The sequence below is a fragment of the Cynoglossus semilaevis genome, chromosome 15 (genome assembly GCF_000523025.1).
Source record: "Cynoglossus semilaevis isolate Cse_v1.0 chromosome 15, Cse_v1.0, whole genome shotgun sequence".
Lineage (NCBI taxonomy): Eukaryota > Metazoa > Chordata > Actinopteri > Pleuronectiformes > Cynoglossidae > Cynoglossus > Cynoglossus semilaevis.
Genome location: NC_024321.1, coordinates 19,888,794 through 19,894,829, shown reverse-complemented (window position 1 = coordinate 19,894,829; position 6,036 = coordinate 19,888,794). Strand labels below are relative to the sequence as shown.

The following is a 6,036-nucleotide window of genomic DNA, read 5'->3' as shown; positions in this document are numbered from 1 at the left end:
TATACGCCCCCCCCCCCACTGCCCACCAACATCTCCCCCCTAACACCTCTACATTTAAAGTTGAGAGGTTTATTTTGGATCAATCCAGACCACTTTGTGTGCAAATTAGACAATTGCATTGGCGTCCCATTCCTGAGGGCGGCGGCACGGCGGCTCAGTGGAGCCGGTCCTCGGGTGAATGTCTAATGAAGAACCTGTCCTTCAACACACACTGACACAATTACAGAGGTGGACGCACCTTCATCAGGCTGTTCCAGGCTGGTGTCATTCTGAGGCCCCGTCCATGTCCACTGCACCATAGGTCTTCATCCATCACATCAGGGATGTTGGTGCAGAGGCAAAGGCTTTATATGTGCTCATGAACCCACCTAATGGAGAAGTTGTGTAAAACAGGTGGCTGTGATCTTGTGTCGTCAAGAACAGGACGACACGTAATAACAACACAGTGCGGTACGACTATACAGTATCACATACTTCTAAAAAAACTCTAATTCATACATGAATGTATCTAGTGTGTGTACTGGACCATGTACTATGGTACAGGATAATACATTGTAGTACATCTACAAACTCACCTTCGTCACAACTGCATATTTTGAATTCAACCAGATGTTCCCAACCATGAGGTCGAGGACCAGTACCAGGCCGTGGATATTTTGTACTGGGCTGCACAGAAAAAACAAACAGTTTTATTGATTGGTTGATTTTTCATTTACTTTTATTTTGAAAATCCATTTCCTCTATATAAATGTCATGAAAACAGTTGAAGGTAAAATATAAAGAATGCTTGTATTTACATAGTAGTTAAAGAAGAATTAAATCTGCTGCAGTTACTGTGTTCTGTTATATATATGTGTGTGTGTGAGACCTCCACTCACACACAAAAATGGCAATGGCAAAATGGTATTAACTAGTCCCTGGTTTGGGACCAGGTGTGTATCGCTGGTTTTTGGACTCCTGTGGTTCTACCTGGAATCCTTCAACATATTTGTGAATCTGTTCCACTCCAGACCTGCATGGCCCTGAACGCCTCACAGACTGACGGCTCAGCGGTAGTGCAGGGGCTTTAAAGGAGTCGTTCACCCACATCCCTGTCTGACCCTGACCTTTGACCTCTCCTTTATGTCGGCTGCACTTGGTTCACTTTCAAACAGCAGTCAAGTAGAAAACACTGTGATCCCAGGCCATCGCTGCTGCTGCTGCTGCTGCTGCTGCTGCTGCTGCTGCTGCTGCAGAGATGATGGATGGCCACTGGCTCGGCTGTGCATCATGTACTAAACACAGAGTGCACATGAGTGGCCACTACGACAGGCTGTGACTCCAACACTGCAGCTGCAGAAATCACTGAGGGAAATAAAACACAGCCTCCACGCTACACTTTTCAGGTCACTGTGGGTTTGTCCCAGCAGACAGGGGGCGCTTCTGACCTCGTACCTGCCAGACTAGCAACCTCCAAAAGAAATACACGCAGTAGTCTGGAGGAACAAACTGCAGAGGAGTGGACTGAATATTAGTCAAACACTGGTTACAGTAATGATGTGGAAGAGCGCCCCCTGATGGTGATGATGGTCGGTGTAATCCAATGTCAACTCACACACGTCTGTTCAAATGACATTTTCTCCTTCTACTCCTCTTTTCTGAGGACAGAATTGAAACTAAAACAGGTTTAAAGTGGAAGAGAGGAGAGGGGTGAGGAGAGAGGAGGACTCGTCTCTGACCCTAACGTCTCCAACGTCTCACTTTAATATTCTGGTTCCATTTGCTCTGAGTCTGACTTCTCCCTTGGTCTCCCCCAGTGGTCTCCCTCTGTTCAGTGACTTGCTGTGTCACCTCCTCATTACTCCTTCCTTCCTTCCTTCCTTCCTTCCTTCCCTGCCTCCTCACCTTCTTCCCTGTGTGTGGCTCTGCTCCCACTGTAACTCCCTCCCCACTCCTCATCTCCGTGGCTCTTGGCAGCCTATTTAAATGCTCCATTGGAGAAGGATTAAGGTTTATGCAAGGTCACTGTGGGATGTGATAATTATAATCATAGCTTTTTGCCTGGCCAATGACGGCCATTTGTTATTCTCACTTCACTGCCTTCAGAAGCCCCTAGGTTTGGGGGGGGGGTGCTGGTGGGAGGTGTTGACACGGGGCTGGCTGATTTACTGGGCCTCCTCTGCTGCCCCCCCCCCCCCCCCCCCCCACACACAAACACACACAAAACATCCTGCTCTCACTCAAAACTGATCCTGAAACCATTCAAGATGGCGGCCCCTGGTGGCTGATTTTTCACAATCAAACAACCAAAAAATGAACTTCAGTGGAAATAATCTGCCCCTAAAATATGTTAAGAAAATACTGGTTTCACTTTGATCTATGTTAGATTTCCTCTGTGTGTGTGTGTGTGTGTGTCCTCTTTTCTGATTTAGTGAAAAGATGTGAGAGGGGTTGCGTCTCAGGGAGGTCAGAGGTCAAGTGGTTTAACCTTAGGTCAATTAAGTGTGGTTCCCATCACTTTTACACACATACAGACCAGGACGTGCGCACACACACACACACACACACACACACACAATCACACACACACACACCATCTTAATAATTATGAAAAGCTGGAAAAACACTCTTTAAATCGCTGGTCTTTGGTAGCTGTGTGGGGGGGGGCCTTATTTGATCTGGTCTGGGGTAGAGATAGAAAACTGCAGGTGTGATTGTTGCTCTGAGGCGGTTGGTAAAGAAGGAGGAAGAAGAGGAGGAGGAGGAGGTCATGGAACAGGTGGAGGAGGTCAGGTACCTGAGCGGTCAAGGAAGTGGACTTGGATCCAGAAGGTCTCAGGTTGAAGTCCACCAGCTGCCAAGTTATCACTGAGGTGCTCTGAGCGTGACACCATCCCCACACACTGTTGCCCCCCGTCCCTGAGCTGCCCCCCACTGACTTTGGTGATGGGTTAAAAGCAGAGGTCACGTTTGGCTGTGTGCAGTGGTGCAGTGGTGCAGTGGTGCAGTGGTGTGTCACAGTGACAGGGAGTTGACTTTCACATCCTGTTCTACATTTGAGGTCTACAGTAGTACAGTCCAGTAAATATTGATGACCTATGACCTGCTGCTGGTCCAGGGCCCACTGGTCTGGGACCCCTGACCTTTGACAACATGCAACACTCCTCATGTGACGCTGCTACCAGACTCCAGGAAATTCTCCCTTCTCTAATTAACCCTATTACGCACACACGCGTGTAGCCACTGTGTTGGTGCGTACACAGCCACGTGCACTGATATTCGTGCTCATGGTCACCGTGCAGGTCACTGCGGCTCTGCTCCGGCGTCTTATCAGGTCCACTGAGGATATACACTGGACTGGACACCAGTCTCAGACATCCAGTGGACTGGACAGTGGGCTCAGACCTCCAGTGGACTGGACAGTGGGCTCAGACCTCCAGTGGACTGGACACCAGTCTCAGACATCCAGTGGACTGGACAGTGGTCTCAGACATTCAGTGGACTGGACACCAGTCTCAGACATCCAGTGGATTGGACAGTGGTCTAAGACATCCAGTGGACTGGACAGAGGGCTCAGACATCCAGTGGACTGGACACCAGTCTCAGACATCCAGTGGATTGGACAGTGGTCTAAGACATCCAGTGGACTGGACACCAGTCTCAGACATCCAGTGGACTGGACACCAGTCTCAGACATCCAGTGGATTGGACAGTGGTCTCAGACATTCAGTGGACTGGACACCAGTCTCAGACATCCAGTGGATTGGACAGTGGTCTCAGACATCCAGTGGATTGGACAGTGGTCTAAGACATCCAGTGGACTGGACAGAGGGCTCAGACATCCAGTGGACTGGACACACAGCAGTGGGACGGTCTACATACAGAACTTTATGCAGCTGTTCTGATGTCTGAACTCCCAGGTTCTGGTTCCACTGGTACCAACCATTAAAGCCATGATAGTACTGGACCAGGTGTGAGTAAATTCACCAGCAGAAGAGTCGGCGACATAAACAGACAGAATCTACAAATCAATTCTGTAAACGGTTCTCTGCCATAATTACAGTTCCACAGTTCCTAAATTGAATTATGCTCAGGACCATTTGTGTTCTTCTCCACATTCCACCTCCTGCTGAGGTCGACATTGGTTTGATGTTGGTGTTCTGAGATGAAAGTCAGCAGGGAGCATCTGGGAAATTTCACACTTTTACCTTTTAATCATTTGACGCCTGCAATTTTCACATTTTTTAAAAGCCCTGACAGCAGCGTGCATGTGTGTGTGTGTGTGTGTGTGGAGTTCACCTTTCTTTTACGTGCTGCAGACCTTATAAACATCTTTGGATGTGAAATCCATATCACACTAACCATTTCAGCTTTTACTGCGTTAACGTTGTCTTTAGAAACCAGGTGGCGTTTATGGTCCATGGTTAAAAAAAAAAAAAAGAAAAAAAAAAAAAAAAAGAGTTTTTTTTGGAAGTAATATTCAGTACATGCTTCACAGTAGAGGTACTTCAAAGTTCCTCTATACATCATATGTTGTCCCTGATTCTGTTTCTCCAATATTCTGATCTGTACTTCAAATACACAGTACACTTGGCACTGTGTGTACTAGTACTTGTTTTGTTTTTTTTCCTTTAGTATTTTATATATTATATATTTGCTGCACTTGACATGCAGTACACACTGCAGTGACGGCTGTGTTCTTCACGTGGACCATCAAACATGTCCACCTGGTTCTAGCTTCCTGATTGTCATAAGTTACAACTGGACCAGAACCTTGTAACATCGCTGGTTCAGTGTGGACCAGTGCGTGACTTCTGAATGAGCAGCTGCTCATCAAGCTAAGAGGAGGAGACGTCTGCGGCACTGACAGCTGATTGGCTGTCTGGCAGCCCAGCTGACGCAGCCATGCGTTGTATTGGCTCCAGTGGTGAGAGTGGGTGACATGTTGGAGGAGACAGAGATAATGTCATCCAGGTTAGATAATGTCATGTGACTGGACTGGGATGGAGAGGTTATTGGTGCAGTGATGAAGGTACAGTTAACAAGATCAAGATCAACAGTGACAACTCGCCCATGAACAACTTTATTATTTTCTATCCTCCTTCTTTAGCGTTTTCCTCTAATTTGTCTCCTTTAATTTAACCTCCATTTAAGCAGACGGGATTAAATTCAGATTCACCACGACAGCCGGAGGAAACGACATCTGCAGGACAGGATTAGATTATAATTCAGAGTGAAGGGGAAATAGATTATTCATAGTTCTTCATCATCTCAGCTTTTTATTTTATTATAAAAAAAAAAAAGTTTTCAATGTATCAAATGTCGAAATGGTCCACCACTGACTATACAACTGACCCCCAGAACCAGAACTGGACCTGCAGTGAACTGGACACTCAGTCTGACCCCTGACTCCCAGAACCAGGACTGGACCTGCAGGGAACTGGACACTCAGTCCGACCCCTGGCTATACAACGGACCCCCAGAACCAGGACTGGACCTGCAGGGAACTGGACACTCAGTCCGACCCCTGGCTATACAACGGACCCCCAGAACCAGGACTGGACCTGCTGTGAACTTGACACTCAGTCTGACCACTGACTATACAACTGACCCCCAGAACCAGGACTGGACCTGCTGTGAACTTGACACTCAGTCTGACCACTGACCTCCAGAACCAGGGCTGGACCTGCAGTGAACTGGACACTCAGTCTGACCCCTGACCCCCAGAACCAGGACTGGACCTGCAGGGAACTGGACACTCAGTCCGACCCCTGGCTATACAACGGACCCCCAGAACCAGGACTGGACCTGCAGTGAACTGGACACTCAGTCTGACCCCTGACTCCCAGAACCAGGACTGGACCTGTAGTGAACTGGACACTCAGTCTGACCATTGACCACTGACCTCCAGAACCAGAACCAGGACTGGACCAGACCCTGCTCCACTCCCTCACTCCTGGATTTCTCCCTCTTTGTTGTAATGTGATGCTGCTGTTTGTCACAGGGCCCACGCAGCCCCCCCCCCCCCCCCCCCACTCACTACCCCACCACAGGCCG

The 6,036-nt window shown here is 48.2% G+C and overlaps 1 long non-coding RNA gene across 1 annotated transcript in view; it reads right to left on the bottom strand.

The window, feature by feature from the left end:
• Nucleotides 1-130: 130 nt before the first annotated feature.
• Nucleotides 131-6,036, bottom strand: part of LOC103391441 (uncharacterized) — a 13,558-nt gene continuing 7,652 nt past the window's right edge. The window contains exons 2-3 of the long non-coding RNA XR_522788.3: nucleotides 576-666; nucleotides 131-368 (exon numbers count right to left, since the gene is read on the bottom strand). This is a non-coding gene — a long non-coding RNA (uncharacterized LOC103391441). The remainder of the gene's footprint in view (nucleotides 369-575; nucleotides 667-6,036) is intronic.